The sequence below is a fragment of the Heterocephalus glaber genome, unplaced genomic scaffold (assembly GCF_053883595.1).
Source record: "Heterocephalus glaber isolate CG9 unplaced genomic scaffold, H.glaber_assembly_v1.0 deba00001600, whole genome shotgun sequence".
Lineage (NCBI taxonomy): Eukaryota > Metazoa > Chordata > Mammalia > Rodentia > Bathyergidae > Heterocephalus > Heterocephalus glaber.
This window is the reverse complement of record NW_028258372.1, coordinates 9,570,542-9,598,174: the sequence shown is the minus strand read 5'-3', so window position 1 is coordinate 9,598,174 and position 27,633 is coordinate 9,570,542. Positions and strand designations below refer to the sequence as shown.

General features: G+C 40.9%; 1 long non-coding RNA gene and 1 pseudogene across 2 annotated transcripts in view; one reads left to right on the top strand and one right to left on the bottom strand.

The window, feature by feature from the left end:
• LOC110350913 (uncharacterized) overlaps positions 1 to 25,420 on the top strand; it is a 61,047-nt gene extending 35,627 nt beyond the window's left edge. The window contains exons 3-4 of the long non-coding RNA XR_002397858.2: positions 926 to 961; positions 21,781 to 25,420. This is a non-coding gene — a long non-coding RNA (uncharacterized LOC110350913). The remainder of the gene's footprint in view (positions 1 to 925; positions 962 to 21,780) is intronic.
• On the bottom strand, positions 722 to 26,082 carry LOC106010071 (aldo-keto reductase family 1 member B10 pseudogene; annotated as a pseudogene). The gene is made up of 4 exons (XR_002397856.2): positions 25,953 to 26,082; positions 9,004 to 9,067; positions 6,392 to 7,585; positions 722 to 3,249 (listed from the first exon to the last, which is right to left on the bottom strand). The product of XR_002397856.2 is annotated as an aldo-keto reductase family 1 member B10 pseudogene (transcript).
• Between the last annotated feature and the right edge of the window lie 1,551 nt (positions 26,083 to 27,633).

Below are 27,633 nucleotides of genomic sequence, written 5' to 3'. Positions count from 1 at the left end.
TGCGGCTCTGAAAGACCTAGGCTAGAATGATTTGTGAAGAAAACAGTCTTTCCCCAGTGTAGTGACAGAATGGGAGGGCAGACTAGGTAGTTACACTTCATTAGAGGAGGAACAAATACTCAAGGATTACCTCCTTCACATCCAATACACAAACTAGGCCCGTGAGAAGCTCAGCTTTCGGTTTATTAACAATTTTTGATTGTTTTATTTTATACTTACTCCCACTAATTTAACTTATTTAATCATTTTTGGAAGACATCATTAAAAAATAAGTTTAACCTAGTGAAACTTGTGCTTGTAGCTTTCGGTGTCAATGTTTTCAAAAATGCAGATGCACTGCCACCTGGGGGCACTTGGTGAACATTGCAGAACAGTCGTAGGTTCTCCCCTTGGTTTCTCCAACCTGTTAGGACAATGTACGGAGGCCCTTGGCCACCCTTACATTTACATATTTATTCTTTCACTCTTGAAGGGTGGGCCATGTGCGAATATATACACCATTGGGATCAAATAATTGCTGCGTACATAACATGTGTTAGAAACTCTACAGAAAACAGACTTCAGCGGTGAACAACGCTTAATTCCAAGCCTCACTTGGGAAGTTTTCTGGTGAACCTTCTAGATGTATATAGAATGTAAGACTCAGAAGGTTTAAACAAGCCACTCAGTCTCTCTTTTAGGTACTGAACTAGGGAATCAGCACCATCCGAAGAACATCATAAACTCTGTTCCCCTATGTTAGTAAGCTATGGTATGTTCCAACCTGATTTTAGATATGATAGTTAAAATTTAGATGGGGGTGAGGGGAGGACCAGGGATCAAACTCAGGACCTTGTGCTTGTCAGGCAGGCGCTGTGCCACTGAGCTACATCCCTGGTCCAAAATGTAAGTGTTTTAAAGGCTTATCTGGATTTTGTTTTTGCAGTGCTAGGAATTGAACTCAGGGCCTCACATGTGCTAGGTAAGTACACTCTTAGCCCTCTGATCTAGATTTATTTTTGGAGTCAAAATGTTTGGAATCTGTAGTAGTGGTGGTAAATGGATACATGAAGATAACATCAGAAATGCTTATTTCCAGTCTTCTTTGTCATTAACTACTTCTGAAGTGACTCAAGTAACCAGATAAGCAATTTCAATAGAGTATGTTTTAATATCACATGAAAGATGAGTTGGGAAATAGAGGCTAAATATTTAGTAATCATAAGAGAGAAATTCTCATTTTTTGAAGTTTCTGAGAAGGCAGGTGATAAGGTCATCAAAGTACAGAAGCCTTCAGTACACACCTGTTAGTTTTCCATATAAAAATCAACAATTTAAAATATAATATTCTAGTATTTGTGAAGCTGTGGGAAAATGGACACTCCGATAGTCACAAGAATACAAACTGGAGGACAACTAAATGTTTATGGCCCACATTTTATGACCATTTTGATCCCTGGCTTTTTGGTGATTATTTTTCTACGAATTTCCAAGAACATACTCACATGCTTGCATAAAGATGACCATTCTGTACTGTTTGAAGTAGAAAAAAATAAGGTATAACTCAATATTTATCACCTGAAAAGTACTTAAATAAATCATAATACATCAAAATTATGAGCTATATACTGTGTTTAAAAGACTGAAATAAAAAATATGTACATATGTTTTTGAAACTACCAGTAGACATATACTGTTCAGTGAAAAAAAGCAAGTTGCAGAACCATATGTAAATATGATACAATTTTAGTAAATAAACACAAAGTAACAAAGCTATGCATCTCAAAGTGCACATGTACATAGGGGTGTGTATATAGACGGTGGCTTGGCTGGACACACACCACACTGATGTAGCTAGGGATGGGTGGAGTAGAGAGGAAAGGAAAAGATTTATCCTCTGTCTGTAACATGTTTTACAAGGAAAGATCTTTTTTTTACTATTATTGTTTTTTATTATTTTTTAATCATTGTATCCTCAATGTTAGCAGAGTTTGTGACATTTAACAAACATCTGGACGGATCAAATAAGTGGAAAAAAAGTTGGCATTTGAATCACACTTTGCAGTGATGTCTGCTCCTGATTGAATAAGGCTCTAAATACAATATTGCCTGCCTGCAACGAGGCCAGGTAAAGCATGGGTTCAGAAAAGCTTAGCTGAAACAGGGCTCACAGGAAGTGAGTTCCACATCAGTCAGAAAGTAGCATCCTTCTGGTGATCTCATCATGTGATTCAGCTTCAATATTCAGTGTTGAAAGGATACTCCTCCAAATGAGACATGCCAGGTATGATGCAGGACCTCCAGTTTCTGTTGAAGCTGAGGATGGCCGCCATCTCCTCATCACTCAACTTGAAGTCAAAGACCTGAAAGCTCTCAATAATGTGCGTAGGGGTTGCAGACTTGGGAATCACTGCCACATTCCTGGGTATGGGACTGGATCAGAACCTGGGCTGTGGTTTTTTTGTGCTTCGCAGCAGTCTCCTGAATCTTAGGATCTTCCAGCAGTGAAAGGTTCTCTGGCTTGGGCCAAGGTCTATCTGGAGTGCCCAGAGGGCTGTAGGCAGTGACTGCCCTTGGAGTGGCAGTACTGGATCAGTTTGTCCTGGGTGAGGTATGGGTGACACTCCACCTGGTTAGTCACTGGTTTATATTTCAGTCCAGGCTTGTTCAAGAGCTTTTCATTCTGTAAGTGGTTGAAGTTGGAGACACCAAGGGCTTTCACCAACCCCTCGTCCACCAGCTTGCCCATGACCTCCCAGGCATCCAAGAATGTTGCTTTACTGGGGAGGATATTGCCTTTATCATATCTGGGGATGAGTTCCTTTCTATCCTGAAGCCCCTGTGGAAAGTGAATGAGGTAGATGTTCAGGTAGTCCAGTTTCAGGTCCTCCAGGGTCTTCCAGCAGACCTCCTTCACTAGGCTTCTCTCAAAGAATGTGCACCACAACTTGCTAACAATGGAGAAATCCTCCCCCCTCACAGTCTTCTCTCGGATCTTCTCATGGATGGTTCTCCCACCTCATTCTCATTCTGATAGGTGTAGGCACAGTCAATGTGGCAATATCCTGCATCGATGGCTGCCATCACAGCTTCTTTGACTTTACCTGGAGGAGTCTTCCAAGTGCTCAGGGCCACAATGGGCATCTGGGCTTTGGTGCTGAGCTCCACGAAGGTGGCCATAGTTGGTGCTGGAACGATTGTGAGGCAGCACAAGAGAGATGTCTTGTGTCCTAGTTGAGAGGCTGGCTGTGGCCAAGATCTTTAGAATTACTTGTATAAATGTAAATCAAGTTTAAAATATTTTGGGAAAAAGAAGGATGGAAAAATTTATAAGGTTACAAATAACATTGATTGGGGCCCATTGAGGAGGGTCCAGAAGAGTCAGCAAAAACCTAGCTTTGATGTATTCCTGCTGTTTCTATTAAGTACAAGGGATCTTAATCAGCTGTTTAAAAAGCTCTGCTGTTTGACTCAAAGTAGCGCAGGGCATTGACTCATTTCCAGATGTCCCAAACTACCAGGCCAATAAGAGCAGGCATCTAGCACTCTTAAGGTCTATGACATGGCAAGAGGGACTCTAGAATTGCAGTCTTCAAAATCAGGTGGCATCACTGAATTCTGTGACATGCACATTCCCTGAATGTCCTGGTTGCAGTACTTAACACCTGGCTGATGATCACCATTACTGTCTCTTGCAGGTACAAACTACCTTCACTCATCCATATACTCATTTCCTGTTGGAAACAGCAGAGTCCTGTTGGACCATGGTATTTTCATTTTCCAAGGTCCCCTCCTGGCCTCCCACTACACCAATTCAAGGGTCTCTATGATTTCTTGATTAATCCACACTTATCTAATTTTATCTCAAAAATACAGAGAAGAAGCAACTAGTATACTACTTATTATGATAGAAACTACATCTGCACTCACTATTTTATTCTATTCAACATCTTACTAATATGGTACTTTGTTGAGTATCAGAAAAAAATCTTAATGAGAATATGATGTGATAATCAGCTGCTTTATCTTCTCTTTTCCCAAGTATATATTCTCTTTTTAAAAAGATCATAGAATCTTCATTTTCACCTTTAAAAGAGTTGAAATCTTATGTGATTCTTAAATGTCATTCTATCCTAGAACTCTTCAAATTTACCACCAAGAAATGTTCTGATCCTTAGAGAAGAAATTTTGAAAATAGCATTAGGACTCAAAGTCAGTTCATAATTTATCTGTGCTGTAGGTGGTGGCCTACCATCTTACTGTTGAGGTTGTCTTTTAGAAGCCATATTCCAAAGTTGTAGTCCTGATGTCTAACCATGGGAAAAGCAATTCACGAGCATTTATTACAAAACCTGTTATATATGATAGGAATGGAGATGGCATTCACATTTTACAGTAGATACTAAGTGATTAGTGGATCAGTTGACCTCAAGCTAAACCTCAAGATTCAAATTTCAGCTCTCCTCTGCTTTTTCAATTTACTCTTCCCAAAGATATGTAGGACTCTAATTTCCAGTGTTTAAATGCCGTTATTTCTTTCAAATAAAACTGAAAAGGCAGATTAGTAATACGATATTTTGGTTTACTGGGACAATGTTTGATGACTCTCAAAAAGAAACACAAATCAGTATACAAAAAATTTCATTAGAAATAAAATAAATGCAAAAAAAGAGAAATAAAATAAATGCAAATAAAGACGAGATACTTTTTTTTCATTGAAGTAGCAAAATAGTTTTTCATGATTAAAAATAGTGTTAGTAAGGGTTCAGAGAAATGAGTGCTTTTTTACACCGCTGGAGGAAGATGCTCCCCTCATCCTGTGGCCCCGTCCTGGGTTCCCCAGTTCTCGGCCAGGACTGTGGTCTTTCCCACCGGGGCGCCTGCTCTGCGGGCGGGAGGATCTAGGGGCAGAGGGTGCAGATCTTTGGGCACAGGGTGGGATGGGAACTTGAGGTCTGAGAGGGCCCGATGAGGATGCTGAGCCCTAGAAATGTGTTCAAAGAGTCTGGAGCTGGAATGAGAGTTGCTTGTGTGACCAGGGCCCAGGTTGGGGGTGGGGGTGGGGAGTGTAGTTCAGGAAAAAGGAGGAATTCCTGGAGAGCCCTGGGGGGTTGAATTACCCCTGAATTTCCCTCAGAGCCCTGGGGGCTCCGCCCAGGCCTCGCCCCTTGCTCTCCGGGAGCCAATTAGGTACCACCAGGGCCCTCACAGCCAATGAGGCGTGGGTCTGGTCCGGGCCTTGGCCAATCACCGCCTGGGGCGTGGCTCTTTAAAAGAAAAAGGGCAGGCTGTGGCGAGTCTGTCAGGTGAAGAGAGCCATTCACCTATATAGATGCACTTCAAAAAGGGCAAGAGGAAGGAGCTGTCGCCTTCCCGGGGAGGCAGCTAGGTCCCTAGGTTCTCCTCACTGATCTGGCAACCACTCTCTAGACGGCACACCCATCTCTGTGGTGCCCAACAGCAGCTGCCTGATCTTGGAGCAATAGTAGCTCAACGGCTTGTAGTGATGGTGAACCTTTTAGAGACCGAGTGCCCAATCTGCAATCCCAAACCCACTTATTTATCCCAAAGTGCCAAATCTGCAATTCAACCCGAATACTGAGGTTTTGGTTTAGAAAAAACTCATACATTACTGTCTTTTATCTTAAAAAGAAAAACGCAGTAACAGCTTTCAATGATACAGCTTTTTACTTAGAGGTAAAAGTTTGCATTTGTCGTGCTTTTGCACAATTAATGTGATCTTTGCTGTTGTACTCAACAGCAAGTGATTTCATTGACTTAAAATTATTTGGCAGAGAATTCCACATTTTAAGGATTTCATTTTCAGAACTACCAACTGTATGGTCCTTTGTCATCCCTTCACTCTTTCTTCTCAAGTGTGACATGCAGGTAACAGAATTTTTCCAGATAGAGCTTTCTTGACATTTCGATAGCTCTATTTCCAGATTTCCAAAATCTAACCAGTGTAAGCAGGAAAGATCAAGTTCTTCAAAATTTGACTTTATCCGGAGAAGTAAGAGAAAACAAGTTTCTCCATCTTACAGAATTGTAAAAATCTGTTACTAAAATTCCTTTTGCAGCTGCTACAATGCTATAAAAGTCTTGGTACATTTCCTGATGGCTTGTCTGCAAATGTAGAATTATCTAAATGCAGTTTTAGATTTGGAAAATATTTCAGCTGCTCACTTTCAAGGTTTCTTTCAAACACCTGCAGTTTTCTCTCAAATTTTTTTATATCACAAAATATCCTTTCTGCTGTTTTCCCTACCTCTTGTACAGTAGTTTTTTGTTTTATTCAGTACATTGAAGTGTAGTGTAAAAATTTGTACAAAAAACCCCCAAACAACAACAACAACAACAACAAAACAGGGTTGTTAAGCCAGGCCAATCAGTGGGCTATGGATGTTCCTACCTTTTTTCATTCATAAAGAGTCCAGTTTCATCCAAGCAGGCTACAGATCTCTCCAGGACTTGTCCTTGGCTCAGGCACTGGACATCAGTGCCTGAACGTCAGTAAGAAGTGCTTGAAACTGTCAAAAATTAAGAGCATGAGCCATGATGTAATTCACCATTTCTGTTGTGTAATTTTTTGCTGCTTTTCCTGGCACAAAGAGCTTCTAATAATACAATGAAACTGAATGGTGGTATGTTTTGCTTCTTTAACAAAGAACAGTATGAAACCAGATGTTGCCACTACCTTGCAAGGTGCCCTGTCACAAGTAATTGAAACCACTTTTTCTGGTCTTATGTCTTGTGACAAAAAAAGCCTCCATCACAGCACTGCAGATAATCTATCCCTGGTGCTCTTCTAGGCAAAACACCAGTTTCACCAGCAATTCTCTCATGATGTCGCTGAGAGCATAACACAATTCCTACTAGCCTTGCAGGATTATATCTGTGCTTTCATCCAAGCACTTGAGCAACAGGCTGCCTTTTGTAGATCAGTGGTTAGCTGCTGACTAACATCACTTGCCATGCACAGGACTCAATCTTTAAGTGTTTCTGCTAAGTGGCATCTCAGAGATGCATTGGGTTAATCTTACCCTTGTTTGGGAAATCATGAAAAAGGGAATTACTTTCAGACAACATTAACATTTTGATAAAATCCCCATCAGAGAGGAGCTTACCATGTTTTGTTATGCACAATGAAATTTGAAAGCTGTCAGCTGTCAGATGATTTGTTTTAGAAAGAGAGTTGCAAAAACTAAGATACTGGGAATGATATTTCCTCAATTTCCCTTCAAGAAACTCAGTTTCATGAAGTTCAACAACACTCTTGTGGTTTGTGTCAAAGTGTCATCTGATCCTTGAATGGCCAGGGATTTAGCTCAGTGGTTCCAGCACCTGTCTCCCAAGTGCAAGGTCCCAAGTTCGATCCCTGGTACCAAAAAACCCCAAACAAAATAAAACAAAAAAACCCAAAAACGTGTCATCTGATCCTTGAAGTGGGACATACAACACTTTTACTACATAGAATACATAATCCTTTCCCACTGCATTCAGTCACTCCAAATGACTCTGTCCAGGCCTCTTGAAATGATCTTCCATTATCTGTTTGTTTTGCTTCTTTTCCTGTAGTCACTTCTTGGTGTTTAAGACTCGGGGTCTACAAAAACAAAATTTTAAAAAAATGAAGCACCCAATACAAATCTATCCCTGTACCAAAAATAGCTAATATTGTTAGTTAACATTAATGATTGGATATTCCCTTAATCAACAATCTATGGCCATGATTCTCAGCTAGGGATCCTATTCAATTTGCTGATCACCAGTCCAAGGGGGCAATGTTCCACTGATCAGCTTTTGGCCTGCTCTGAAAAAGGCATTGGCGTGCATTTCCTAATTTGTGGGGACTTCTGCTAAAATCACAGCCAGTCTAAGCAGGTATATATCTTTCCTCTTGTTTTCATAAATTCTTCACTAACAACTAAATAGGATGCTGCAGATTTCAATATGCCAGGAGGACAGCACAACATTAAAAGAATCTCAGTCTCTTAATTAGAACATATCTTTGCTAAACCTTAGATATTCAATTTCAACTTTTTTTATAAGAAAACTCAAAGCTAAAATCTTGTGTTAATAAAAATGGATTAGATCTCACAGGTAATCCACACCAAAAAAAATCAATCAATCTATCTATCTATCTATCTATCTATCTATCTATCTATCATCTATCTTTCTATCTATCTATCTCTCCTTGGCAGTGCACTGACCAGCCATGTAAAACTTTAGAGGAGTCAGAGCTAATGACTTGCAGCTCCTGATGTCATCCCCTGGCACTGCTACTTCTTTCCAAGCACGCGCATGGCCCCTGTGTGTGCCATTATCAGATGGTCAGCTGGTGGGGCGATGCTGGGGCAACTTGGCTCACATGCCAACAGACAGGGCTCTAAGAGCCCACTGCAGCCCTAGTGCCATAGATTCAACATCACTGGCTTAGAGTCACTGTTGGAGATGAGGTAGAAGGACTGGGGGACCTGGGGAGCTGGGATAGAGAGGGGGTCCCAGCACACAGCTGAGAATTAGGTAAGACTTTTTTAGGCTTGTTCCTCCTGTTCCCTTCAGTTAAATAATATTCACAATTCGTATACATCTCAGGAGGCCAGTTGTGACAGTAAGAAGGACCTGAGACCACTAGAAGACTGGCAGATAATCATCATTTTAAATATATGGAAAATCCAGAAAAGAAGAAACAGTGAGTTCCAAGGAGAGGGAAGGATGAGGTATCCCAGGAGAAATCAGGACATCAAGAGAGGTAAAGTAGCCACAGGTAGAGGTGCACACCTGTAGTCCCAAGTACATGGGAGGCTGAGGCAGAAAGATAGCAAGTTCAAGGCCAGGCTGGGAAATTTAGTGAGACCTTGTCTCAAAATAAAATAAAAAGGGGTGGTAATGTGGCTGAATGGTAGAGAAGCCCTGGGTTCCATCTTCAGTACTGGAAGAAAGGGGGGAGATGGGGGTTGGGAGTAAGGTAGTTAGGGGGAGGAGAAAAGGCAGAAATGAACGGAGCTTGGTGGCACATACCTGTAATCCCAGCTGAGGCAGGAGGGTGGTGAGCATCAAGTAGCCTAGGCTACATAGCAAGACCCTATCTCAAACCAGCCAAGAGACCAAAGAAAAAAAATTTAAAACAAAAATTAAAGGAAAGGGCAGAACGTCACCCAGGATCATTTCAATTTTGACAACCACCCCCTCTCCAAGATATTTACATATTGGGGTATGAGGAAAAAGGAGGGAAAGGATGAAGTTTTTTTATTGTTAATTTTATTGGTACATTTTAGGAATACAATATAATGACATTCATCATTGGAAATTTGTGCCTTTACATGATCTCTCTTGGTTCTTATTTTTTCCCCTTTCCTGTGACCTACCTTTAACCCCTCCATCTATCCCTATTTACAAAGACTATGTGTCAATTTTTTCGTATTAATTCCATTTCTTTCTTTCCTTTCCCCTATCCCTCCAACTTCCCCTTCCCCTTTGCACCTTTTCTTCCTATTTCACATTATCTGTTATACCTTTTAGTCCTTATGTGCACTTTCAGTCTCTCACACCAGAGAAACTATTCAGTATTTACACATGTGTGTCCTATTTATTTCACTTAAGAGTAATGCCTCAATATGCATCCATTTAGCTATAAATGTCTCTAATTTCTCATTCTTCATGGCTGAGTAGTACTCCATTAAAAAAACACACACACATCTTCTTTATCCAGTCTCCAGTTGATGGGCATTTGGGCTGCTTCCAAGTTTTAGCTATTACAAACTGTGCTGCTATGAACATGGGTGCACATATATCTCTGTGCTGATCCTTTTAATTCTTTTGCGAAGAAACCCAGCAGGGGAATAGCTGGGTCAAATGGGACTTCCAATCCTAGTTCTTTGAGGCATCTCCATACTGATTTCCACAGTGGTTGCACCAGTCTACACTCCCACCAGCAGTGGAGCAGAGTTCCTTTTTCCCCAAAGCCCCACCAGCATTTTTTATTGGTTGATTTCATGATAGCAGCCATTCTTTCTGGGGTAAGGTGGAATCTCACTGTTCTTTTCGTTTGCATCTTTCAAATGATCAATGAAGTTGAACATTTTTTCATATGTTTATTTGCTACTTCTACTTTTTTGTCTGAGAAATGTCTGTTCATTTCAGGTGCCCATTTTTGAATTGGGTCTTTAAATTAGGTAGGTCTGATTTTTTAAAGTTCTCTATATATTCTAGATAGTAGGCCTTTGTCTGAGAAAGAGCAGGTGAAGATTTTTTCCCAGATTGTGAGTTGTCTCTTCACACTGTTGTTTTCTCTTGCTGTGCAGAAGCTTTTTAATAAGAACAGATGCTACTTGTTGTTTGTGCTAGTTCACGTGCAACTGAGGTTTTGTTCATAAAATCTTTTCCTATGCCAATGTCAAGAATTCTACCTAACTTCTCTTCTAGCTGGTTTAGTGTTTCTCTTTTAATATTTAGATCTTTAATCCATTTCAATTTTAGTTTAGTGCATGGTGAGAGATATAGGTCCAGTTTAATCTTTGGCAAGTTGAAACCCAGTTTTTTCAGCACTATTTATTAAAGAGGCTATCTTTCCTCCAGTGAGGGTATTGGGTCCTTTGTTGAAGATGAGGTGGCTGAGGATGTCTGCAGTTGTTTCTGCATCTTCTAATCTGTTCCACTGGTCCTCAGGTCTGTTTCTTTGCCAGTACCGTGGAGGTTTTTTTTTTTCACAGTAGCTTTGTACTAAAGTTTCAAGTTGGATTGTGAAACCCCCCACCTTGTCTTTATTGCCTAGAATTGCTTTTGCTATTCTAGGTCTCTTCTTGTTCGAAATTAATTTTTGGATTGTTTTCTCAAGGTCTGTGAAGTATGCTGCTGGAATTTCAATTGGAATTGCATTGAATCTATATAGCAGTTTTGGAAGTATGGCCATTTTCACTATGTTGGTTCTTCCTACCCAGGAGCAAGGGATGTCTTTCCATTTTCTGATATCATCTTTGATCTCTTTTTAAAGAGTGCTGTAGTTTTCAGAGTAGAGGTCTTTGCTTTCTTTTATTAGGTTGATTCCCAAGTATTTCAATTTCTTGGATGCTACTGTGAAAGGAATTATTTGCCCCATTTCTCTCTCAGTGAGTCTGTTGTTCCTGTAGAGGAAAGCTGTTGATTTTTGTGTGTTGACCTTGTATCCAGCTACTTTACTGAACTTGGATATTAAGTCTAGAAGAGTTTTGGTGGCATTCTCGGGGTCTTCTAAATAGAGTATCATGTCATGTGCAAATAATGACAAATTGACTTCTTCATTTCCTAACCTTATTCCTTTTCTTTCTCTCGCCTAATTGCTGTGGTTGTTTCCATTCCAACAGGAGTGTTGATAGTGGACATCCTTGTTTTGTTCCTGATTTTAGTGTGAAGGATTTCAGGTTTCAATCATTTAGTATGATATTGGCTGTTGGTTTTTCATAGGTGGCTTTTATCAGATTGAGGTAGAGACCATCTATTCCAATTTTTTGTAAGGTTTTTATCACGAATGCATGTTGGATTTTGTCAAATGCTTTTTCTGCATCTATTGAGATGATCGTATGGTTTTTGTTCTTGGCTCTATTGATATAGTGCATTACACTGATTGATTTGCATATGTTGAACCATTCCTGCATCCCTGGCATAAATCCCACTTGGTCAGGGTATATGATCTTCTTCATGATCTTCTGCATTCTATTTGCTGGTATCTTATTAAGGATTTTTGCACCTGTGTTCATTAGTGAGATTGGCCTATATTTCTCTTTTTCGGTTGGGTCTTTCTCTGCTTTGGGGATCAAGGTGATGCTTGCTTCCAGGAATGAATTCAGAAGTATTGCTTCCCTTTCAATTTCATTGAAGAGTTTAAACAGTAGTGGGAATAATTCCTCTCTAAATGTCTTGTAGAATTCAGCAGTGAAGCTCTGGGACCCAGGCTTTTCTTAGTTGATAAGTTTTTAATTACATTTTCAATTTCATTGATGGATATTGGGTTGTTTAGAATTTTTAGGTCTTCTTCATTCACCTTTGGTAATTCATACGTATCTAGGAATCTGTCCATTTCTTCTTTGTTTTCCATCTTATTGGTGTATAGCTTCTCAAAGTAGGTATTGACGATCCTCTGGATTTCTGCTGGGTCCATTGCAATTTCACCCTTTTCATTCTTAATTGCATGGATTTGGGCCTTTTCTTTACTTTTTTTTGATAAGGTTGGCTAAGGGTTTGTCAATTTTGTTTATTCTTTTGAAGAATCAACTCTTTGTTTCATTGATTTTTTTGTTTTGAGAACTCAAGATTTTATTGCTAACATAGTGCTGCGAAGATAAAATGGTGGTATGGGTACTAACACATGGCCTGGGCATAATGCCAAGAGAAAAACCCATCTCCAACGTGGTCTCAGGAGATTCATTGTTTTTTTATATCATTCTTTTAGGCTCCATTGCATTGATTGCTGTTCTGATCTTTATAATTTCCTCCCTTGTATGAGCTTTGGGTTTGTCCTGTTCTTCTTTTTTTATTTTTTAATTTTTATTTCATTTATTTATTTTTTGGTACTGGGGATCAAACTCAGGACCTTGTGCTTTTGAGGTAGGCGGTGGCACCACTGAGCTAAATCCCCAGCCCTAATTTTTTTTTTTTTTTTTTTGGTATCGGTATCGGGGATTGAACTCGGTTCCTTGTGCTTGCAAGGCAGGCGGCAGAACCACTGAGCTAAATCCCCAGCCCTCTTCTTTTTTTAGAAGCTTGAGGTTCAGCATCAGGTTGTTTAATTGAGCTCACTCTGTTTTCCTAATATGAGTATTTACTGCTATGAATTTCCCTCATAAGACTGCTTTCATTGTGTCCCATAGATTGCGATTCATTGTACTGGCATTGTCATTTAATTGTAGAAATGGTGTGATTTTGTCTTTAATTTCCTCTGTGATCCACTGGTTATTCAGAAGTATGTTGTTCAATTTCCATGTGTTTGTGAAATTCTTGAGGTTTCTTTTGCTATTGATCTCCAATTTCATCACACTATGGTCTAATAATATACAAGGGATAACTTCAATTCCTTTGCACTTAAACATGTTGTATGAGTGAGCATGTGGTCTGTTTTGGAGAATGACTCGTGCAGCTGAGAATAATGTGTATTCTGATTTTGTGGGGTGGAACACTCTGTAAAAATCTGTTAAATTCGTTTCTTCAAGAATTTGATTGAGTTCTAGTTATGTCATTATTTTTTGTCTAGCTGATCTATTTGTGACAGTGGGGTATTAAGGTCTGCCACTACTATTGCATTAGTGCTTATTTGATTTTTCATGTCCCTTAGTATTTGTTTTATATAGTTGGGGCACTAGTGTTTGGTGCATATATATTTATGATTGTCACCTCTTCCTCTTGGATTGTTCCCTTTACAAGGATGCAGTGTCCTTCTTTGTCTCTCTTAATCAGTATTGGTTTGAAATCCATTTGATCTGCAAAGAAGATAGCTACTCCTGGCTTTTTTTTGGTTCCTGTCACAAGGAGTATTGTTTTCCACCCTTTAACTTTCAGTCTATGAGTTTCTTTTTGAATTAAGTATGTTTCTTATATGCAGCATATTGTTGGATCTTGCTTCTTGACTCATTCTGCCAGTCTATTTCTTTTGATTGGTGAATTGAGACCATTAACATTGTTTTCTTTTCCATTAAGTTTTAGGTATATAATACAGTTACATTCATCATTGGGATCTTGTACCTTTACTTGACATATCTTGGTTCTTATTTTTTCCCCATTCCCCTGCTGTCCCTTCAACACCTCCACCCTTCCCTATTTACAAAGACTTTGCTTCCATTTTTTTCCTTTTCTCATATTTTTTCTTTTCCGTTCTTTCCTTTCCCCTACCCCTCCAACTTGCCCTACTCCTTTAGACCTTTTCTTCCTATTTCACAATATCAATTATACATTTTGATCCTGATTTAAACTTTTAGTTTTTCACACCAGAGAAACTATTTGGTATTTACACATGTGTGTCCTATTTATTTCTCTTAAGAGTATGTCCTCAATGTGCATCCACTTAGCTATAAATGTTTCTAGTTTCTTGTTCTTTATGGCTGAGTAGTATTCCATATTATATTAAAAAAAACACATCTTCTTTATCCAGTTTCCAGTTGATGGGTACTTGGGCTGTTTCCAAATTTTAGCTATTAAAACCTGTGCTGTTATAAACATGGGTGAGCATATATTATTGTGATATGAGTCTTTTAATTCTTTTGGGAAGATACTCAGCAAAGGACTAGCTGGGTCAAATGGGACTTCTAATCCTAGTAGTTTGAGGTATCTCCATATTGATTTCCACAGTGGTTGCACCAGTCTACACTTCCACCAACAATGAAGAAGGATTCCTTTGTCCTCACAATCCCAGCAGCATTTGCTATTGGTTGATCTCTTGATAGCAGCAATTCTTTCTGGGGTGAGGTGGAATCTCATTTTTTTTTCATCTGCATCTATCGAATAACCAGTTATGTTGAACATTTTTTTCATATGTTATTTGCTGCTTTTACTTCTTTGTCTGAGAAATGTCTGTTCATTTCAGATGTCCATTTTTGAATTGGGTTTTTATATTTGGGGGTGTCTGATTTTTTTGAGTTCTTTATATATTCTAGATAGTAGACCTTTGTCTGAGGAACAGGTGGCAAAAATTTTTTCCCACATTGTAGGTTGTCTCTTATCTCTGTTGGTGGTTTCTCTTGCAGTGCAGAAGCTTTTTTAAAAGATGAGATCCTAGTTGTTGATTCTTTGTGCTAGTTCCCATGCTACTGAGAATTTGTTCATAAAGCCTTTTCCTTTGGCATTGTCTTAAAGAGTTCTACCTAACTTATCTTCCAGCCAGTTTAGTGTTTCTGTTTTAATATTTAGATCTTCAATCCAGTTGGATTTTAGTTTAGTGCATGGTGAAAGATAGGTGTCTAGTTTTAATCTTTAGCAAGTTAAAATCCAATTTTTCCAACACCATTTATTAAATAGGCTATCTTTCCTCCAGTGAGGATGGTTGGCTCCTTTGTCAAAGATGAGGTACCTGAGTATGTCTGGAGTTGTTTCTTCATCTTCTAATCTATTCCACTGATCCTCAGGTCTGTTTCTCTGCCAGTGCCATGCTGCTTTTCTCACAGTAGCTTTGTAGTATAGTTTCAAGTTGGGGATTGTGATATCCTTTGCCATGTCTCAGTTGTCTAGAATTGCTTGTGCTATTCTAGGTCTCTTCTGGCTCTGAATGAATGTTTGGATAGTTTTCTCTAGTTCTGTGAAATATACTGCTGGGATTTCAATCAGGATTGCATTGAATCTGTATAGCAGTTTTGGAAGTATGGCCATTTTCACTATATTGATTTTTTCCTACCCAAGGAGCAAGGGATGTCTTTCTATTTTCTTATATCCTCTTCCATCTCTTTTTTTCAGAGTGTTGTAGTTCTCAATGTAGAGGGCTTTTTCTTCCTTCATTAGATTGATTCCTAGATATTTCATTTTTTTGGATGCTATTGTGAAAGTGATTGTTTTCCTAATTTCTCTCTCAGTGAGTCTATTTGTGTACAAGAAGGCTATTGGTTTTTGTGTGGTTTACCTTGTATCCAGCTACTCTACTGAATCTGCCAATTAAGTCTAGAAGTCTTTTGGCAGAATTTTTTGGGGTCTTCTATGTAGAGTATCATATCATCAGCAAATAATGACAGTTTAACTTCTTTCTTTCCTATCTTTATTGCTTTTATTTCTTTTTTTAATGTTAAATGTTTGTTCTTTTTTGATTAGTACATGTGTGAAATATATGATCACATTCCTTGTGGAGAGTGGGTACATGTACATAACACAACTTAATTATTTTTTCATCCTCTACCTCTCCTCTCCCTTCCCCCTTCCTCCATTCACTTAACCACCTTCCCATTTGAAAAAAACCTAACTCATTAATTCCTATTTATCTGTTTTTTATTTTGCTGTTTATTTATATTCTGGGTTTCTTGTATAAGAGAAATCATGTAATATTTAAGCTCATGGGTTTGATTTATTTCATTTAATACTGATTGCAAGATGATCCTAAACAGATGCTATTTTCCTAAAGATGACTCAAGTATCTTACTCCTTATGGCAGAGTGGTACTGCACTGTAATTACAATGTTTTCTTTATTTATCTGTTGATGGACATAGAGACTGCTTCTAAGATTTAGCTATTATGACTTGTGCTACTATAAACATGTGTATTTATGAAGAAATATTCAACATTGCTGGCCCTTTCAGAAATGTAAATTAAAACAATTCTGAGATTTCATCTTGCTCCAGAAAAAATGATTATCATTGAGAAATCAAATAATATCAAATACTGTGAGGCTATAGAGGAAGAGGACCACTTCTACATTGTTGGTAGGAATATAAACTAGTGAAGCCATTATGGAAATCAGTTTGGAAATTACCTGAGAAACTAAAACTAGAAATTCCATTAAATCCAGCTATGCTTCTTCTAGGTATCTTCCCCCCAAAGTTAGAGACATCATATGACAATGATATGTAGAAATTAGTTTTCTCATAATGTCCACCATCACTACTGGTTGGCAATCAGGGGCTATTGTCAAAAGCTCCTGTTTGTGGATGAGTTGCTGACATCATTTGAACCTTGCAGTGGTGTGATCCCAAAGGAATCAACTGGGTGATCATTCTTTGAAGCTCCAAGGCTTACAGGTATCCAGAAAACAATGGCAAATTCAGTCCTTTTCTTCACATCTTTGTGACTTTCAGCTTCTTCCAAAGTGGCTCCAATCATTACCTCATGGTATTCCCACCACTCCATGTGCTGTCAGGATTGGCTGGTGTGATTAAGTATGCAAACAATGCATACCAGTGGTCACAGTAGGTCACTTCTGAGAGTACACTATAACAACCGAAGTTGCTGATTTGTAAGCTCCCTCCTTAGTTCCTGATCTCTCTTGATTGACATGCTCAGAGGAAACACATTTGATCTCTTGTCAGAAGCCTTCTATAGATGTCAAATGGCTAGGGGTTATTAGCCTCAGGCCAGCATCCAAAAAGGTATTCCACCATCTAGTAATCTTGATGGAAGACCTCTAAAATGATATAGGAGGTATAGATGCAACTCTGAAACTTTCTTGATATCCAAAGCATGAGTTTGTGTTCTTTAAAAGCAAAGAATGAATTCTAGGAACAGCAGAGGTTACGAGAAGAAAAAAAATTATTGAGTGAAAGATAGCTTCTGTCTAAGAGAGACAGAAAGGGGATTAGAAAGTGGGTTGCCCCTATTGCTTTTATTTCTTTCTCTTGTCTAATTGCTGTGGCTAATGTTTCCAGAACAGTATTGAACAGGAGTGGTGACAGTGGACATCCTTGTCTTGTTCCTGATTTTAGCATGAAGGTTTTCAGTTTTTGACCATATAGTATGTTGGCTGTTGGTTTTTCATAGATAGCCTTTATCAAGTTGAGATAAAGGCCATCTATTCCAATTTTCTGCAGGTTTGTTTTTTTTTTATCATGAATGGGTGTTGAATTTTGTTGAATGCTTTTTCTGCATCTATTGAAATGATCATATGGTTTTTTTTCCTTGACTCCGTTAATATAGTGTATTACATTTACTGATTTACATATGTTGAAGCATCCTCGCATTCCTGGGATAAATCTGACTTGGTCAGGGTGTATGATCTTCTTGATGACCCTCTGTATTCTGTTTGCCAGTATTTTGAGGATTTTTGCATCTATATCCATTAGGAAATTGGCCTGTAGTTCTCTTTTTTGATAATTATAACTGATATGTATTGGTTTATCCTTGTCATGACTTTTTCTTTTTGTTGGAGTCTCCCCCTTTGCATTTAATTTCTTGTTGGGCCTGATGGATTCATTCTGCTGGGCTTCCTGGGGTTGTGATCCTCATTGTCTGTTCCTAGGATCTTGTTTAAAATTTTTTGGAGTGCTGGTTTGGTATTAATGAAGTTCCTCAAGTGCTCATTGTTATGAAAATATCTTATTTCTCCATCAATTTTGAAAGATAGTTTTGCGGGGTACATCAATCTGGGTTGGAAGTTGTTTTCCTTTAGGGCTTGAAGTACATCACTCCAAGCTCTTCTTGCCTTGAGGGTTTGTATTGTGACTCTGATGGGCTTTTTGTATGTGATTTGTTTCTAAGATGAAGTTGTTATAAGAAGGTGGAATCAATATGTTCATTACATATTATAAAAGATTATTGAACCATTGTATTTATTTTCAACTGCAAGACTTTTTGCCTCTTTTTAAGTATATGTTTGCAGTATATAGTGATTATATTCATTGAGAGGAGTTCGTACATGTATATAACATTATAACATACCTTAATTCTTTTTCATATTCCCTCTCCCTCTCCCTCTCCCTCCATCTCTACTTCCCTTTCTCATTTGCAAAAATTGTACATATTCATATGGGGTTAAAAAAAGGAACATACTCTCCTTTATGTAACTTTATATTTGGATCTGCCATTGGGATTGACACCCTAGGAATGGAGAACTATGTAGCTTTGTGGCATTTGAATGGAAAGGAAAAAGAAAATAAGTAATAAAAAGAAAGAGTCAAGGTTAAGGTTGTCTACATGTATGTTTACGCAGAGGAATTCAAAGATTAAGTAAATAAAATGAATAACTATGAAAATAGTAAAATCACTGGAGGGGAAAATTGTTGTAAGGTAGAGCACTGGATTAGAACACACTCAGAAGCCAGCTGTGCTACCTGCCATATCACAAATGCCACCCCATATTAGAGAACCTTTGGAAGAGAAGGATCTTACAGTCACATAGTCCAAGTCCCTTGATTTTATATATTTAGAACTAAACCCAGAAGTTAAGGGACTTCCTCAATATTACACAGTCTGTAACAAAACTGGGCCCAGAACCTTATGCTAACGAGTTATCATGTCCCACACCTGTAATGTCAGCATTCTGGGAGGCTGAGACAGGAGAATAATAAGTTCAATCCTTGCCTAGGGAACCTAGCAAATTAGTGAGATGCTATCTCAAAATAAAAATTAAAATAAAATAAGGGCTGTGGATATATCTCAGTGCTGAGAGCTCAATTCCTATACAACACTGTCCAGAGGTGGCCCTGGAGAGGTGACTGGATCATGAGGGTGCTTACACCATTGGGTTATACCATTCATGATTTCATGGGTTAAATGCACTGTTGGGAGTAAGCAGGTCACTGGGAGTGTGACTTTGGAGGGCATTTCTTGTCCTCAGTTTCTTTCTGGTATGGGGTCTTTCACTCTGCTTCTTGACCATTAGGAGGTAACATGCCCTTTCGTCACATTTGTGCCTTGCCACCGTCCTAAATAATGGGGACAGCTGGGGATTTAGCTCAGTTGTTCCGCTGCCTGCCTTGAAAGCACAAGGTCTGGAGTTTGATCCCTGGTACCAAAAAAATGGGGCCAGCTGACCATAGACTGAACCTCCGAATCAGTGAGCCAAAATAAATTTTTCCTCCTCTAAGCTGATTCTCTCAGATATTTTGTTATAGCAACAAAAAGCTGATTAACCCACTTCCCTTTTCTTTCTTCAGGGATTGAGGTGGTATCAGGATGGTGGCTAAGGCCCTGTTTACATGTGAGTCAGAGCTGTGAGGCTACATAGGTGGGAAAAGCAAGTCTGGTATGAGAACTAGTCAAGTGTTATCATAACTGACAAGTGACGCTGAGCCTCCTTGTCTGGAAGATAGTGCAATGGGAGCCTGTAATAGTCTTAAATCTGGACACCCTACCTAAAGGCACAGAAGCTGCCCAACTTTAATGGATAGGTTCCCCATGGGAAGGTGGGTCCAGGATGATTAGAATGGTCAAATTTTGAGAGAAGCTGGAAATCTCATTTTTTAGATTAGACGTCCCAATTTTTTTAATGCTAGAGATTAATTCAACATGCATCAAAAACTACTGAGCCCAAATTTGAAAACACCATTTAGCCACCATTCCATTTTTCTCTGGGGAGGCCTCCCAGGTTAACAGCTTTATCTAAGGCTACATCTTCCTCAGGTACAACCTGCAATCTTTTTTAGCTTCACAAGCACAGGTCACCTGGATGGATTTCTGGGACGCACCTTCATTTCTACCAGTGACACTAACTTGCTCTGAGCATGGATTACTTTGTAGATGGCAGAAGTGACCTGTTCTTGATTCTGTTAAGTCCACTTTCTGAAGGTGGCATTTTCCTGTTAGTGACCAGGTGAGCCATCAAATGTTTTACACTAAAGGTTATAATTTTTTTCAAGTTCTGTCACTAAGGAGTATGGCACCTTAAGTTGTGGACCCCAAGATTCCTGAAACTGGGCTTGCTCAGATGTGTTGCTTTGACACGTATGTGCAGGAGGGTGGGGATAGTGGTTGTATATACACAAATTCCCTGGTCCTACCATAGACTGGAAGTCAGGGAAGGATTGCCAACTACACTAGATAATTCTGATGCAGCTGTTTCTTAAACTAGAAAAGCATTAACTTCTACCAGATATACAAGAAATGACAGTCTAAGAAAGGTCTAACGCTAGAAGGTGCTTAGTTTTATTTGCATTCTTGGGGGAAACACAGAATTCCATGTCCCAGGTTACCCCCTCAATGTATACAGTCCCCAGTCTCTACTGAGCAGCAGACAGAATGTCTAGACAATCCCTGTAGAGCAACAGAGCCAAAGTACTAGCTCCCACCTAGTGTGACTCTCAGTGCCTTGGACAGGGAATAGGCAGAGCCAAGAGTGGTTGAGAGCTAAGCAGAGTCTCTCTTGGCTGGAAAGATCTGTGTAGGAGTCTAAGAAAGAAAAACTGAGCAGCTGTTAGAGATGGATTAAAGTTCAAAGAAGTCTTGGACCAGACAGACCTGGTAAGTAAGCAGCAGGACAAAAAGTCTGAGCTCACAAATTCAGGGCAGAGCAGGTTCTTCAGGCTTTCACTTCTAGATCCCACCCAGGATGTGACACAGAGCGCCCCCTAGGGGAAGCTAAGTGGACAGAGGAATGATGTCAGGTGCCTGAGGCTGTGGTTCTCTGGCATCGTAGGCCAGAGAGGGAGGCTAAGGATGCAGTGCCTTCCTGCAGGTGCCAGGCATACCTGGTCCTGCTCAGCCCTTTTCAGATTTGCTGTATCGACAAAACGATGATTTCCTTCCCCGTGATGTAGTGGCCACAGTAGATAGCAGCTGCTCAGGGTGGAAGAACTGCCTATAAGTGCCAGTTCTTACCCCATCTTGAGGGGGAAGAGAGAGGACAAAGGTAAGAGAGTCTGGTCTCATTCCCCAAGGGACACAAGGTCCTAGGACCTTTGTTGTTGAGCTCCCCTAGGTGTAACTGCACAACAGAGTAATGGACACTCGGAGCTCCAGAGGCCACCTGGTCCTGAGGAGGAAATGAGTGTTCCTTGAACAGGTCTTTTTCACTGATTACAGCCACTTCATTTTGCTTAGCGAGGAGGAATCACTATGTAAAGGAATCTCACTTTTGTTTAGACTAAGAATATAGATTAAAGCAGAAAACCAAGTCCACAGTTTAACCTTGTAAATAATATTTTTGGAAAGATGGGGGAGGGTAGAATCTTCACAAACAGGAACTGAGGAGCTCCAGGTGCAGAAGGGAGGAAGCAGAAAAGCTCATGGGAGCAAGCAACAGCCAAGTTCACCCAGGCCCAATCCTCTCAGGTGGCCTATTTCTGTTAGGTGAGGAGCTTCCAGTTCCTTAGGCAAAGCTATCCTCAAGAGCCTGAGGGTAGGGACAAGAAATTTTGAAGTTTCTGCTTGTGTCCATTCCACTCTAGGTCTGACCCTGGACTCAAACATCTTTTATTTTCCAGGCAAAACTGTGCCACTGATTTCCCTTCTAGCATAGGAAGCCCCCAGGACCCCTTCTGAAGACAGCATCTCGACAAAAGCAACACACTTCGGACTCGCATTGTGCTTGGCAAAGGACTGCATGCACCCCCAGTGCTTTCCCCCTTAGCAGAGCTTCCTGCCGACTTTGGGGTTGGCAAGAAATATGGGCTGCCCACTCACCCATGGCTGCAGGCTCCAGGTCCACAAAGATAACCCAGGACACGTGCTTGCCAGCCCCTGCTTCATTAGAGGTGGTGTTGAAAGAGTCATCATTGTTCCCCAGGGTCTCACTGCTGTGCATGGTGCCATCAGGCTGGATGTGGTGCCCCAGGCAGAAGAGCTTCCTGAAGGTGTTGCCCATCTGCACCCCAGCCTGGCTTACGTGAATGGAAGTGCACTCATGATGGTGGTGGCAGTGAGCAATGGGGGGAGGGGGAGGGGGGCGAGGCCTGAAAAGCCTTGCCTTGGAGCAGCCTATCTTTCCTTCCAGAAGCCTGAAGTTGCTGTATTATCTGGTCTGAAACCCAAAAGACTGGCCAAGTCTCCTTACACCTGAAGCCAAGCCACCCCAGGGCTTCATTTCCTTTCAGTTGCTCAGGATTTAAGAAGAAAGTGGCTGTTAATACAATCCCAATCAAAATTCCAACAGCATATCTCATAGAAGTAGAAAAATGAATCCTAAAATTCACTTGAAACCAGAAAAGACCTAGAATAGCAACAACAACAAAAAAACAAAAAGACCTAAGCAACAAAGGCAAGGCAAGGGGCATCACAATCCTACTTGAAATTATACTACAAAGCTACTGTGATAAAAACAGCATGGTACTGATACAAAAACAGACCTGAGGATCAATGAAACAGATTAGAAGATGCAGAAAGAACTTCAGACATACTCAGCCACCTCATCTTTGACAAAGGAGCCAAACACCCTCACAGGAGGGATAGATAGCCTCTTTAATAAATGGTGCTGGAAAAACTGGGTTTCCACTTACTGAAGATTAAAACTAGACCCATATCTTTCACCATGCACTAAACTAAAATTAAAATTCATCAAAGATCTAAATATTAAATATTAAAGATCTAAATATTAAAACAGAAACACTTAATCTGCTGGAAGATAGATTAGGTAGAACTTTTGAAGGCACTGGTATAGGCAAAGACTTTATAGACAAAACCCCAATCACACAGGAACTATCACAAAGAATCAACAACTGGGATCTCATCTTATTAAAAAGATTTTTCACAGCAAGAGAAACCACCAAGAGTGAAGAGACAATCCAAAGTGTGGGAAAAATTTTTTTGTCAACTGTTCCTCAGAGAAAAGACTACTTCCTAGACTATATAAAGAACTAAAAAAAGATCAACCCCCCTCAAATTTAAAGACCTAATTAAAAAATGGGGATCTGAAATGAATAGACACTTCTCAGAGGAAGAAATATAAATGGCAAATAAATATATAAAAAGTGTTCAAATCACTGATCATTCCAAAGATGCAAATTAAAACAACCCTAGAAAGAATGGCTGCTGTCAAGAAATCAACCAATAACAAATGCTGGCGGGGCTGTGGGGAGAAAGGAACCCTTCTCCATTGTTGGTGGGAGTGCAGACTGGTGCAACCACTGTGGAAATCAGTATGGAGGTACCTCAAAGAACTAGGGCTAGAGGTCCCATTTGATCAACCCACTCCCCTGCTGGATATCTTCCCCAAATAATTAAAAGAATCATACCACAGGGATATATGTGTAGCCATGTTTATAGTGGCACAGTTTGTAATAGCTAAAGCTTGGAAACAGCCCAAGTATCCATCAATTGGAAACTGGATAAAGAAGATGTGTGTGTGTGTTTTTTTTTTTTTTTAAATAAAATGGAGTACTACTCAGCCATAAAGAATGAGAAACTAGAGACATTTATAGCTAAATGGATACATATTGAGGCCATACTCTTAAGTGAAAAAAACAGGACACACATGTATAAATACCAAATAGTTTCTCTAGTGTGAGAAACTGAAAGTGTAAATAAGGATTAAAATGAATAATTGATAATTTGAAGTAGGAAAAGGTCCAAAGGGGTAGGGGTGGTGGGAGGGGAAGAGGAAAGGAAAAAAGAAGGGAAAGGAAAAATTATGAGAAAAGAAAAAAGATGGAAACAGTCTATGTAAATAGAGAAGGGCGGAGGGGGTGAACGGTGCACAGGTAATGGGGAAAAAAATAAGAACTGAGATACATCATATACAGGTACAAACACCCAATGATAAATGTAAACGTATTGTATACCTAAAATGTACCAATAAAAGAATTTAAGGATAAAAAAAGAATAAAGCAGAATCTCTAACAATGAAAAAAACAACAACAACACTGAGATTCCATCTCACTCCAGAAAGGATGGCTATTATCAAGAAATCAACCAATAACAAATGCTGGTGGGGCTGTGGGGAAAGAGGAACCCTGCTCCACTGCTGGTGGGAGTGTAGACTGGTGCAACCACTGTGGAAATCAGTGTGGAGATTCCTCAAACAACTAAAACTAGAAGTTCCACTTGACCCAGCTATTCCCATTCTCAGTATCTTCCCAAAGGAATTAAGAGCATGATACCGCAGGGATATATGCACACCCATGTTTATCATGGCAGAGTTTGTAATAGATAAATCCTGGATATATCCCAAATGACCATCAACCAATGAAATGGATAAAGAAGATGTGTTTTTTTTTAATACAATGGAGTACTACTCATCCATGAAGAAAGAGAAACAAGACATTTCTAGCTAAATGGATGCACCTAGAGATAATACTCTTATGTAAAATAAATTGGACACACACATATAAATACTACATTGATTCCTGGTGGGAGAAAGGAAAAGTGTAAATAAGAACCAAAATGTATAACAGATATTGTGAAATAGGAAGAAAATGTTCAAATGGGTGGGGGAACCTGTGAGGGGGGTGGGAGAAAGGAAGAAAGGGAAAGGAAAAAAATGAGAAAAGAAGGAAAAAATGGAAACAAAGTTTTTGTAAATAAGGAGGGGAAGAGGGGTTGAAAGGAGGGTAGGGGAATGGGAAAAAAGAAGAATCAAGGTATATCATGTACAGGTACAAATTCCCTATGATGACTGTGATCATTATGTTTATCTACGATGTACCAATAAACTTAATTTTTAAAAAACCCCAAAGAAGAAAGTGCCTGTGTCTTCTAGGGTAGGAACTAGCGAAAGCTGACACTAAGCAGCCGGATCCCACCGCAGTGCCCTTCCTGCCGGCTGTGGTGGCTTGGGAAGGCTCAGGGTCCTGTATTCCAAGACAAGGCGCCCTGGAGCTTCCAGGCTCAGGCATGGGGGCCTCGGTGCACAGGTTGCCCTTGGCAGTGGCTCTGTTTCCTTCACACTGTGACAGGCAGGAGACCATGTTCAGGCTGGTGGATTACCTGCGGAAGTTACTGCCAGTTCTTTTCAAAGATCAACCACACTCCCTTTTTTGGGGAGACATTTACCTACCCTAGACCCTTGTCACTGTTGACTGAGGCAGAGACAGTTTAATCCCAACAAATATCACTCAAAACCCACCCACCCTTCGGTCCTCCTAACTGAGGTCGATCCCTTGGTGGACAGGCCTTCCCATCTTCTCATCCTTCAGCCTCAATTTGCAGTCCAGAGGACGGAGCACCTCCCATGCAGGAAGGACTGGGTACCAGGACAGGAGCAGCCATGTATCATCTTACGATCCAGAGGTGGGGAACCTGTGGCACGTGTGCCACAGCAGGCTGTTTGTATCATTGAAAGCTCTAAAAGGTTCGCCATCCCTGATGGGAACCATCTTCCAAGACAGCCTCAGAGCCTTCAAGAGAGCTCGGCACCTAAGTAGAGGACCAAGAGGCCCTCAGGGCTCTGGAGCGAGCAGGACGTTTCTAGCGTCATCTGCTTCGCATAGGGAAGGCGCTAGAAACGCTGTGCTTGGACTTCCCGGGGGTCCTTGGCCTTCTCCTGCACCCCACCCTCACCGGGATCCCCAAACACCCCTGGTATCACAGCGCAAACCACCCACACCCTGGACTGCCTGGGCGCCCCTCTTCCAGCTCAGCCCGCCCTTTCCGGACCCCCGGCTTCCTTCCCCAAGCAGCTCCCCTCCTCCTGGACTCCTCAGCGCTCCCAGCTCCCCCTCACCATGGTTGCGCCGTCAGGTGAGGGTGCCTCAGAAGGGCTGGCTGCAGAAGGAGAAGTCTCCAGCTGCCCCCACAAATCCAGGAGTCAGAGGGCGCGCGGGGGCTTTTATATCCTGGTGGAGCCGCGGGCCCTGCACCCAGCTGGGCTCCCATTGGTCCACAGCCCCCGCCCCGCGCCTGTCATTGGGCCAACTCCGCCTAGCCCCGCCCCTCTCTCGGCTCTAGCAAGCTGCTGGAAACTCTCCCTGCTGGAGCCGCTGGTCATTGCGAGTCACAAAGCCAAAGGGAGGTAAAGCCTGGAGAGTTTACTTTCTCCCCACCAGTTTGACCCTTTCCCCTCTGTTGGAGTGTGCTGGATCTGAGAGATTGAAACTTTGGGGACGTACCTTTCTTGTTTGGGCCTTAGGATTTAGCACTTTGCATTTAGCACCGTGGACCTGGCTCGAAACCTCCATTAACCTGACAGGATGGGGTCGAATTGAGCTCAGAAACCATAGAGAAGGAAATCTGCTGTAATGAAAACCAGGTGCTGCTTCTACAGTGGGGCGAGGCCCAGCTGGGGTGAGGGGAGCAGTGGCGGCAGGCGTGGGAAAGGGTGCGGTAGACGAATTTTACCTCCCGCCTCACTGGGGCGACTGCTCGCATTCAGGTGATTCAAGATTCTTGAAAGAGCAAGAAATCCAGGCTGGCAAAATAGATCTAAGGGGGCTTGGAGGAGGATGGAAAAGCAGGATGGGGCTTTGAGTATTGAAGAGTTCCCACGGAATTCCAATGAGGGTTTTTCAGCAGAGGAGCGGTGTCATTAGAACAGCATTTTAGGCAGCAAGAAATTTAGCTGTGTATTTTTCCAGAGGCCATTTCAGATCGTTCCATGCTAAAGGGCAGACGCACCTGTTCCCCATCTGCAAGCTGTCACTTGAGGTTTTCCTTCTAAACACCGAAATGTAAGCAATTAGCCCCTTGCTTAGTTTGGGAGGGTTATATGTTTTATCAAGTGATTGGCCACCTCACCCTACAGTAATTACCCCCGATATTTGTGTAACACATTCCAGAGGAACTCGAAGCATCTGTCATCGCTTCCTGGCATTCACTTCCTGGTGAAAATGTGACTGCTTCGGGAGGTTTAAGAACACGGTGCAAAGGTTAATTTCATACTCTGCAGGATTCTTTTGTTTCAAGTCTAGAACCTGGCTTTAAGAGGCTGCCAGCCTTTAAGTAGGCGCTCCTGGTGAGGGGACGAAGTGCCAGTGTGCGGGTGAACATTCAAATGAGTGCTTAGAAAACCCTGCAGAGACACAGCTAAAACAGTGATTTGTTGCTCTTCACTGCCCCCTAACAAAACAACTAATGCTGCATCTTGCTGAAATTAGGCACATCAGTGATTAAAATGAAGTTTTCTAGCCATAAATGGAAAGCACCATCAACTCAACACACCACCTCTTCCTTGCTTTGCCTCATTGACCATTCATTTCACCTGCTGGTAGAGTCCGCCGGAAATGTTCTTCCATTCCTACTCAATGGAGTAGAGAGGAATGCAGGGATTATAAATGCACTGGAAAAATAGCCAGGGGTGGTGGTGCCCACCGTAATCCCAACCACCTGGGAGGCTGAGGGAGGAGGATTGCAAGTTCAAGCCTAGCCTTGGCAATTTAGCAAGATGCTGTCTTAGAATAAAAAACAAA